At 45.5% G+C, this 11,823-nt stretch overlaps 1 long non-coding RNA gene across 1 annotated transcript; it reads right to left on the minus strand.

The window, feature by feature from the left end:
• On the minus strand, nucleotides 1-1,418 carry LOC127301442 (uncharacterized). The gene is made up of 2 exons (XR_011745469.1): nucleotides 1,183-1,418; nucleotides 1-356 (listed from the first exon to the last, which is right to left on the minus strand). It is a non-coding gene; the product is annotated as an uncharacterized lncRNA (long non-coding RNA).
• Nucleotides 1,419-11,823: the final 10,405 nt, after the last annotated feature.

Genomic DNA, 11,823 nt, shown 5'->3' on the forward strand with positions numbered 1-11,823 from the left:
AACAACAAAACCTTAGGATATAGTTGAGATATAAAGACATCTACATATGGTATAAGTATTCTGTACTAAAAACTCATTCGGTTGGAACTTGTAGCAACCGAGAACAAAAGTATAATTGCCTAGATCAGCTAATTACTGCTACAACTTTTTCACAATCTCGATGTAGCTGAACAATAGATAAGTTCTTACGGAGTACAAATTAAACAAGCAACTGAACTAACCAGTGGACTGTGTTGACTCAGATAGTAGATCTACAATGGGAAACAAATTAAGCTTGGAGCTGAGAGAGCTCAAATGCAGCTGATACAAATACCCCTCCAAGAACTGCTCGGAGGTTCCTTTCAATTAATCCATGTCTGATTTACAAGAGATAGAGAAGAGAAGTATTAGCCCCATTTAGCGTAAGATCATCCACATGGCTGAGATGATGAATGCTTAAAAATCTAATAGTCCATAATTACCAAATATAGAATTGAAATTATGGAAATTCAGGTGAAGTCAGAAATTAGAAGCAATGAACTTCAGTTAGTGATAATACCTTGTAGCTAACCCGTCGAACCTAGGTCAGTAAACTTAGACCAGCTACTGTTCTGTGGGACTCTACCGTTAATGAAATCATCTTATTAATCATGTTTATAGTTTTATACTACAAAATGTGTGCACAACAATTGATGATCTATTCACTTATCTCTTATGTGTCTGAAGCAACAATCAAGATAAGTGATTTTGAGCTGCTACATTCTACTCCATCCTCAGCAGTTAATATTCAGAGAGCTACCACATCTAACTACAATAAATAATTTACATAAATAACCATCCAATTCCTTCCATCCATGCATTCTGTTTGCTGAATTAAACACCAATAGTTTGTCTTCAACTTACCAGTTTATGTAGCTGATCTCTGTTACTGCATATCTTACTGCATATCTAATGCAGTACACATGTTCTAGGTTTGGTGAACTGATGGACATGTATAATTCCAGTCAATTAGACCAATTAAACTATTCTCGTGATATTGAAGTGGCACAAATATGAACCCAAACTCTCGACAAACTAACACACAATTGATCCAACGTAATTAGATCCACCTATCCAACCATTGACACATTCTTCGTGCTTGTCCATAGTAATTACCAAAAAATAACAAAGATGGAAAAGGAGAGAAGGTAGAGGAGACCATACCACCGGACAATGCGACATGGAATCAGAGTGGACGCCAAGAACAGCTGATCGGTGGATGGCAATGAGCTTCAACGGGTACATGATGTGGCGCCCGCAACCTCCATGGAGGTATTGTCGAGCTCGCCGATGACTAGGAGGTTAGTAAGAACGTGCAAGGGGGGATTGGGGACGGAGGGGAGGAGCCACCGACTCGCTCTAGAGTGGGGGAGCCGGTTTGGAGGACGTGTGGGGGAGGATAAGGGGGAGGACGGGCGATGTGGAAGAGTCGTGCAGGTTTTCTTCCGCATTGAAGGTCGGTTGTTGCTAGGTCACTAACCGTGGGCCCATGTCTTGGACCAACCACAGACTCTCAAAACACTGGAAGCTTAGAGCTCTTTAGAGATTCCTACATTAGGTGCACAGAAAAAAAAGCTGCGGCCAAAGTGGCACAAAGAAAAACCTAAAACCTACCAAGTAAGTTTTTGTTGTTGTTGAGCAAACTGTAAGTGGTTTATTTTGCAGAATTTTTTGTAGGGGAATCTGATTTTTTTATTTAGCATTTTTAACAACATGCAACTTCTTATAACATTTTTTTTAGAACTCACATGTCTAAATTTCCTTCTAAAAACAAAAACATTCTTCTAAATTATTTTCATGTATTCTCTCATTTTAGGAACCTTCCGGACGCGAAAGAAATCAAGTAGATTATTCCATGAGATAATTTTTAAGAGTAAGCTAGACACCCAACACCATGCACGCAGCACACCCAAGTAGGGTTGCCATGAGGGGAAATTGAACGGGGGGCTTCTTCATATCTAGTGCACAAATGGGCTCACTGTTCCCTCATAAAGCCGCATCCTATCTTTCTTCCATGAAGGGATCATTTGACAAAAGATGATAAGTATACTGACAATTTTTCATGGACAAGGAGGCGTGACACTGGACATAATACATGAACCATGAAACAACATGGCACCGACGGAGGAACATTGGTGGGGAAAATGCCTCAGGTCACATCTCTGTTGTCTCCGCGGTGAACAAGGTGAAAGGATAGTATGGGCACCTAGAAGTAGGGGTGAATAGGTGCTAACTAAATTTTAAATTTTTTGAAACAAATTTAGGCTTGGCAAGAATATAGATTGTCTAGATGTACAACTAGGTGACGATCCTATTTGGCAAGATGCATACAAGCAAGTAAACAAGATACGAGTACTAAAGGCGGTAAAGATAGAAGTTGTCGTGTGCGAGAACAGGGACATTAGTGATACTGAGTACCCCCTTTATTTAAATTGTTTGGTATGGGGATGTCAAGCACCTCCGAGATCTCCTCATCTTCTTCTTTAAATCAAAGAACACAAGAACACACAAAGACACAAGGTTTTTTGCCCAGGTTCAGGACGCCCGAGGGCTAACAACCCTACATCCTTCATATCGGATTGGTATTGGCCCTGGTTGGGGAAGAACAAGATGATTAGATGAGGAAGAGAACGCTTTCCTGGGTTCCCGTGTAGGATACGACCTATCCCGAAAACCACACACACTCTCTCTCCACTCTAATCCTCCTCTCTTTAGCTAACTTCACCCTTGCTCGATGGCCAGAAGATTTGTCCTCATTTCTCTAGGCCATGGCTCTCCATTTATACTCTAAGGGGACAACACAAGGACCTAGGATTGTTCTCTCGCCCAGCTTAGGACCCCGCCGGGTGACGTAAGAAGCAAGCACATGACTATGCTTCCCCCATATTCTTTGTGTCTTACACTGTAGGGGATTCCCCTACGGTAAAGGTGTCAATTTTTTTTCTTTGTGGCCTCTTCTCTTTGACCAACATCCTTCTTCATCTTTTCCTTCTTAGGTCTTGTCCCCATCCTTTTGTCTGTATCGTTGAGTACGGCCCCTCCGCACCAGCCTAGCCACATGCTTCACAATGATAGCTATGTAACATAGGCCCCCCTTTTCTCTAGTAGCCATGCCCTCATTACACTCCATAGGGAGATACACGAGTGCATTGTATTCCACTGGTGACATGTCTTGTCTTTTGGACCATGCTGGTTGCAGAGTTGGATGGCCTTGTCGGGTTTTGGCTGGAACATAAAGTAGCCGCATTAAATACAAAGGCTTATGTATCCTTCCCGAGTATGTCATGGTTGACGTTGTCTCTCTGGGGATAAGATCTTTTCTCCAATGTTGAGAAAATCGCTTATCGGGTTCAACTCGGTCGGCTGACGATTAGCGATTAATAGGCAAATCGGACGATTAATCGGGCGATAAATGAGTTAATCAGACGATAAATGAATTTATCGGCTAATCGGTGACCACTGAATAGGGATTAATCGGGCGATTAATCGTTGAATCGGACGATTTTTTGAACAGTGCTTTTCTCCCTTCCCAGGCTCTTCCCGTGATCCTTTGAGGCGATCTCGATCTCTACGCCTGGCCCCTATTTGCTGACGAGGCAGATTTAGCAGGCTGGTCGGTCGGCCGTTGGAGCCCCGCTTTCCCCGACACCGACGGAAGTAACCGATGGTGAAGCAAATGGAGACATAAGGGTTAAATCATGTAGTTCCCTTCCTTTTGAGAGGAAGTTTGAGGGGTGTGGTTCCTTGAAGGCCAACCAACACCACAAAAGCCTCACTTTATTCTTTGGTGAGAAAACCCCAAAAGTTATCTCACGCTCCACTAAGCGTTGGCCTTCAAGGTGGCAACCGAAACCTTTACATAAGGTTGGGGCTCTCTCCATAACTCAATTGAAGGCTCCCAACTCAACCAAGAAGCTTCACAAGACCAAGCACGATCTTCCATGATAAACTCTACCGTCTATGGCACCAAGGTACCCAAGAGTAACAAGATCTGCAATGGATTCTGTGGAGGAATCAAGTTTCCTTTGGTGGAAATCTAGATCTAGGTCTTCTCTCCCGAATCTTGAAGAGAGAATTGCCACAATACCACTAGTGAAAGCCAAAATACCACTCTCAAAACAAATGTAGCCAAAATAGCACTACCCTTTATGTTTTTTATGCAAAAATACCATTGCCGTGAGATGTCAAATAGTCAAACTGCAGACTTGTTGTCAAGTTTTGTAGAACACCAAAACTACCCTCCTCTCCTGAGAAACCACCGTCTCTATTCCCATCCCCCTTTTCTCCGAGAGACAAGGGGCCGCGCTGGCGGTGCCTCTCCGGCGGGCCTTTCCTACTCTGATTCTCTTCTTCAAAAGAAACTTCTCTCAGATTACTGATACGCGTACAGCATGCGTCCGTTGGGAACCCCAAGAGGAAGGTGTGATGCGTACAGCGGCAAGTTTTCCCTCAGTAAGAAACCAAGGTTTATCGAACCAGTAGGAGCCAAGAAGCACGTTGAAGGTTGATGGCGGCGGAGTGTAGTGCGGCGCAACACTAGGGATTCCTGCGCCAACGTGGAACCTGCACAACACAACCAAATAACTTTGCCCCAACGTGACAGTGAGGTTGTCAATCTCATCGGCTTGCTGTAACAAAGGATTAGATGTATAGTGTGGATGATGATGTTTGCAGAAAACAGTAGAACGAGTATTGCAGTAGATTGTATTCGATGTAAAAGAATGGACCGGGGTCCACAGTTCACTAGTGGTGTCTCTCCGATAAGAATAAGCATGTTGGGTGAACAAATTACAGTTGGGCAATTGACAAATAAAGAGGGCATGACCATGCACATACATGTTATGATGAGTATTGTGAGATTTAATTGGGCATTACGACAAAGTACATAGACCGCTATCCAACATGCATCTATGCCTAAAAAGTCCACCTTCAGGTCATCATCCGAACCCCCTCCAGTATTAAGTTGCAAACAACAGACAATTGCATTAAGTATGGTGCGTAATATAATCAATAAATATATCCTTAGACATAGCATTGATGTTTTATCCCTAGTGGCAACAACACATCCACAACCTTAGAGGTTGCTGTCACTCCCCCAGATTTAATGGAGGCATGAACCAACTATCGAGCATAAATACTCCCTCTTGGAGTTACAAGCAAAAACTTGGCCATAGCCTCTACTAGCAACGGAGAGCATGCAAAATCATCAACAACACATAGATGATAGATTGATAATCAATATAACATAGCATTCATTATTCATTGGATCCCAACAAACGCAACATGTAGATTACAGATAGATGATCTTGATCATGTTAGGCGGCTCACAAGATCCAACAATGATAGCACAATTAGGAGAAGACGACCATCTAGCTACTGCTATGGACCCATAGTCCAGGGGTGAACTACTCACTCATCACTCCGGAGGCGACCATGGCGGTGTAGAGTCCTCCGGGAGATGATTCCCCTCTCCGGCAGGGTGCCGGAGGCGATCTCCTGAATCCCCCCGAGATGGGATTGGCGGCGGCGGCGTCTCTGAAAGGTTTTCCGTATCGTGGCTCTCGGTACTGGAGTTATTCTCGACGAAGGCTTAAGTAGGCGGAAGGGTAGGTCAGGGGGCGCCACGAGGGGCTCACACCACAGGCCGGCGCGACCAGGGCCTGGACCGCGCCGCCCTGGTGTGTGGCCGCTGACATGGGCATACCCTTCGGGTACCCATTATTGGTATACCTGGATCGGCTCGGCCCAATATGGAGAAGGCCCAACAAGGCAACCCGAAGAAGTAGTCGACTAGGACTCTTGTAAAACCCTAGGTTGGTTGCATATATAAAGCCAGCCAGGGTACCCGATAGAGGGGGGACAATAGATAGACAACATAGCTCCGCCTACGGCGGCACCCTGTAAACATATCTATGATCATATACTAGATTGCTAGCAGCACGTAGGGATCCTCCACCGAGGGGACCCGAAGCTGGGTACGTCGTGTGCCAAATCTCGCTCCCGGAATCTCCATCGTCGCTCTCTCCCGAAACCCAAGTCTACAATACGTAGGCATTGGCGAGGTGATCCCTCGTCAATTGGCGCCGTCTGTGGAAAATACCAACGACTGGATTTTGTTATCCGGGCGGGATCCACGCAACCTTCATCATCAACACGCCACCAGTGATCAATTTCTGCACCGTCGACCAACAAATCGATCTAAGGATCAGGCGACGCGTGCGGGTGATGCAGCCATAGCTGCTAATGGCCAGGTTGTTTCTACCTAATCTATCGATCTGTATTACGAGTCAATATTTTCTTTGTCGTCTACGTATACCGACGCCCTATTCAAAGGCGCATGGAGCAGTGTCCGGATCGATGAGAAAAACTAGCTAGCACGCGTCTACTCGTTTCCTTTACTGGTTGGGTTGTTTAATCAAGCACGAAAAGCTAATTTTTTGTTTCTTTGTGAGCCCGTACGGGAGATCAATCTGCACTTGCATGGAGGAGGATTTGGCGTGACCAAAAGCAGCTGTCTACATCAGACTAGCACGAACGCGTGCGTAGACGAGGCGATTCGGCGGCTGTCTCAATCGCACATCGCCCGAGAGTCCTGGATCGATCAACACTCATGTTTCGACTACTTCACCATCGTGTAACTTTCGTCGCGAACTCGTCACCCGATACAAAGGGATTATCAGATTTCTGCTCTCCAATACAACTTCAGATTGGAACAAGCTCCGATTACTTCGCCGCGTGCAGTGGTATGCTCGGGGGCTGGCCCGCCGTGAACCCAACAACGTGCACTCGCCTCGCTCGGGAGCTCGCACGCCGCGAACTCGACGATTCTCTCCTACATACCGACTACTTCCACCGTTTCAAATATTTCTGGTTAAACACCACACGGATCCGCCACATCGACTGCCTCTTCTTCATCGAGCACTTCTAGCCAGACGACGTGCGACTATATCAACTTTGTCCGCTGCATGACCTGTTTTTACGTCGGCTCCGCCGCAGCGGACAACAAAGCTAAGTGTTTTTCTTGAAATAGTCAATTATTATTTACTTTCGCCACACCCGAATACTCGGGAGCTGCATCATTACATCATTAGAGCAAATTCACCTAACACTGGGGATGTACCATTACTTCGTTACCACAAATATATTCGGTTACTTGGTGAATTTCTTTTCTTCGGCTCTGGATATATCTTCGGCTCAGTGAAATTATTTTCTCCGGCTCAGTGGAATTATATTCTTCGACTTAGTGGATTTATCTTCTTCGGCTCAGTGGATTTATTCTCTCCGGATTACTAGATTGGTTTTCTTTGGGTTATTATTGGTTCACTTATACAATATTACCCGATGTGTTTCCGCTTCAACGGATTCATTTTCTATGGTTATTACTGGAACTATTTTCTTCGGGTCAATGGATTCATCCTCTATGATATCAACGGATTCATTTTCTATGGTTATTACTGGAACTATTTTCTTCGTCTCAATGGATTCATCCTCTATGATATCAACGGATTCATCTTTTATGGTTATTAATGGATTCTTCGGGTCAATGGATTCATCCTCTATGATATCGGCGGATTCATCTTCAATATATGATGGTGTAATCTTTAATATGGATTCATCTCAAGTACTTCATTTCGGACTTCATCTTCAGTATTTCATCCTTAATGGCCTTCTTTCGACGTCACGCCTAACGCTCGGGGGCTCGATAACGATTTCGCCTCGGGTCACGACAGTGACACAACAATCATGACATCACCTCAGCAACGCTCGGGGGCTCGGCTATTTCTTCATCAACAATTTCGCGGCACCTACTTTTGCTATTTGGTGACACTCGAAGACTTCATCGCGCCGACTCCGTCGTGCCCAATAAGCTAAGTGTTCCTTTGATTTGCATAAAGTTGATTATCATTTACTTTCGCCGCACCCGACACTCGGGGGCTGCGCCATACTTCTTCACTTTACATCTCAGGTCGACAGAAAGAATAATTGCGCCTACAAAAAAGTCTTCAAGGATGAACCCGACGAAATCTTCTTCAGGGAGGAACCCGACGAAATCTTGAGAGAACCCGAAGAATTATCTTCAAGGAGGTCTCGAAAAATTATGTTCAAGGAGGTCCCGAAGAATTATCCTTAAAGAGGACCCGAAGAATTATCCTCAAAGAGGACCCGAAGAATTATCCTCAAAGAGGACCCGAAGAATTGTCCTCAGGGAGGACCCGAAGAATTGTCCTCAAAGAGAACCCGAAGAAATTTTCCTGAAGCAGGAACTCGACGAAATTTTCATCAAGGAGGAACCAAAAAAAAAAAAGATGGACAAATCTTCGGGTCCATTGACTCGTCATATTCATCTGAGCAAGAGCATCGGTGATGTACCCGACAATATAGAAGAACCAATATATTCGACTGTCTCATCAAACCCGAGAGAAAAATAGAAGAACCCGCGAAATGGGTCATTGCATCAGCCGAACAAGGCACTTGACAAAATATTCTCAGAGCGCCAAAGTCGCGAATAATCTCTGAATGCCGCAAAACTCTGCGAAGGTAAGACCCCGGGTCCGTCCTGTGTGGCGTGGCATCGCCAAAGACTGCGCTTTGCTACTTTTTTCCACATCAACAGATGTGAAGAAATATCCCAGCGGGCGCGCTGTGGACCCGATAAAACATGACTGGGGCTCGACAGATGGTAAGACCTTAAGCGGCACCTGTCGAGTTAGCACCAGTATCCCGAGATCATTTCCAGGGACGTGATCTTGAAGTAGGTTTTTGCAGATTGCCACTAGAGCAGTTAACTAGTACCTGATCCGTCAGATGAACTAGCCCCAATTACCATTATCCATGTACAATATAGATATGGATGTCAAATAAAAATAGCAATGGCCTGGAGTCGATAAAAAGAGGGGTTGTGCCAAGTTCTTTATCGAGTAGTACAACTCGAGCCTATGCCCAGGTGCAAGCACCTGCCCATAGGCTCGGGGGCTACTCTTATCGAGATTATTGTTCACCCTCCCGAGAAGATACAAGAAAGAAGAAAAATTGTGGTGTCGATTAAAAGCAAGTTGAGCCTACACCCAAGTGCAAACACTTGGCTGTAGCCTCGGGGGCAACTCCCATCGGGAGCGCTGGTCACGCACCCGATAGAAAAATAACTTCGACAGCATCTATGACAATCAAGGTTTGTAGACTCAACTCGATTCTACGACTCGAGTGGAGCCTACTCCCATCGGGAGCACATGGATTTCATCAAGTCCTCCAGAAATATAGTTAAGTTCTTCATCGAGTAGTACAACTTGAGTCTATGCTTAAGTACAAGTACTTACCCATAGACTCGGGGGCTACTCCCATCGGGAGCACTGTCGCGCACCCGATAGAAAGATAATTTCAAGAATCGTCGACATCATCTACGCTACACATGATCTACGACATGGACCTCGCCTTGCACTTCTTCGACTTCGGAGATGGTTATGCTTGGAGTTTCTACGCAAGTCTTCGACTTCCCTATAAACTTGGGGGCTACTGACATGGGCATACCCTTCGGGTACCCATTATTGGTATACCTGGATCGGCTCGGCCCAATATGGAGAAGGCCCAACAAGGCAACCCGAAGAAGTAGTCGACTAGGACTCTTGTAAAACCCTAGGTTGGTTGCATATATAAAGCCAGCCAGGGTACCCGATAGAGGGGGGACAATAGATAGACAACATAGCTCCGCCTACGGCGGCACCCTGTAAACATATCTATGATCATATACTAGATTGCTAGCAGCACGTAGGGATCCTCCACCGAGGGGACCCGAAGCTGGGTACGTCGTGTGCCTAATCTCGCTCCCGGAATCTCCATCGTCGCTCTCTCCCGAAACCCAAGTCTACAATACGTAGGCATTGGCGAGGTGATCCCTCGTCAGCCGCCTCATCACCCCACTTCGTTTCCTCTCCGGACTTCTGGAAGCTTCGTGGAAAAATAAGATCCTGGGCGTTGATTTCGTCCAATTCCGATAATATTTCCTTACTAGGATTTCTGAAACCAAAAACAGCAGAAAACAGCAACTGGCTCTTCGGCATCTTGTTAATAGGTTAGTGCCGGAAAATGCATAAATATGACATAAAGTATGTATAAAACATGTAGGTATCATCAAAAAAGTAGCATGGAACATAAGAAATTATCGATACGTGATACGTCTCCGACGTATCGATAATTTCTTATGTTCCATGCCACATTATTGATGTTATCTACATGTTTTATACACACTTTATGTCATATTCGTGCATTTTCTGGAACTAACCTACTAACAAGATGCCGAAGTGCCAGTTGCTGTTTTCTGCTGTTTTTGGTTTCAGAAATCCTAGTAACGAAATATTCTCGGAATTGGACGAAATCAACGCCCAGGGTCCTATTTTGCCACGAAGCTTCCAGAAGTCCGAAGAAGAGACGAAGAGGGGCCACGAGGGGGCCACACCCTAGGGCGGCGCGGCCCCCCCTTGGCCGCGCGGCCCTGTGGTGTGGGGCCCTCGTGCCGCCTCTTGACCTGCCCTTCCGCCTACTTAAAGCCTCCGTTGCGAAAACCCCAGTACCGAGAGCCACGATACGGAAAACCTTCCAGAGACACCGCCAACGCCGATCCCATCTCGGGGGATCCAGGAGATCGCCTCCGGCACCCTGCCGGAGAGGGGATTCATCTCCCGGAGGACTCTACGCCGCCATGGTCGCCTCCGGTGTGATGTGTGAGTAGTCTACCCCTGGACTATGGGTCCATAGCAGTAGCTAGATGGTTGTCTTCTCCCCATTGTGCTATCATTGTCGGATCTTGTGAGCTGCCTAACATGATTGATGACCCACAAGTATAGGGGGTGTATCGTAGTATCTTCGATAAGTAAGAATGTCGATCCCAACGAGGAGCAGAAGGTGTTGACAAGCAGTTTCGATGAAGGATTCACTGTAAATGCTCACAGACAGGTAATCAGGGGGGTTTGATGTAACAGTTGAATAATGTACGAGTATGTAAAGTGCGAGAGTAATAATTGCAGCGAGTGGCCCAATCCTTTTTAGCACAAAGGACAAGCCGGTTTGTTTACTTATAATGACCAAACTTTCTCGAGGACACACGGGATTTTAGTCTAGTGCTTTCGCTACATACGGCTAAATAATCTTCATTGTTGTGATAAGTGTTGTGTGGGTGAACCTATGCTAATGTACCGCCCTTCCTAGGACTAATACATACTTGTGATTATACCCCTTGCAAGCATCCGCAACTACAAGAAAGTAATTAAGAATTAAATCTAACCACAGCCTTAAACTCTGAGATCCTGCGATCCCTCCTGCATCGATATACCAACGGGGGTTTAGGTTTCTGTCACTCCGGCAACCCCGCAATTAGCAAACGAGTACAAGATGCATTCCCCTAGGCCCATAAATGGTGAAGTGTCATGTAGTCGACGTTCACATGACACCACTAGAAGAATAACACCACAACTTAAATATCACACCATTGAATATTACTCAACCATAATTCACTACTAACATTTAGACTTCACCCATGTCCTCAAGAACTAAACGAACTACTCACGAGACATCATACGGAACATGATCAGAGGTGATATGATGATGAATAACAATCTGAACATAAACTTGGTTCAATGGTTTCACTCAATAGCATCAACAACAAGTAGAAATCGATACGGGAGAGTTTCCCTATCAAACAATCAAGATCAAACCCAAATTGCTATGGCGGTGACGGTGTCCAGCGGTGATGACGGCGGTGATGATGGTGGAGATGATGATGATGGTGATGGCGATGATGTCCAGCTCGATGAC

Source organism: Lolium perenne, chromosome 5 (assembly GCF_019359855.2).
Source record: "Lolium perenne isolate Kyuss_39 chromosome 5, Kyuss_2.0, whole genome shotgun sequence".
In the NCBI taxonomy this organism is placed as follows: domain Eukaryota; kingdom Viridiplantae; phylum Streptophyta; class Magnoliopsida; order Poales; family Poaceae; genus Lolium; species Lolium perenne.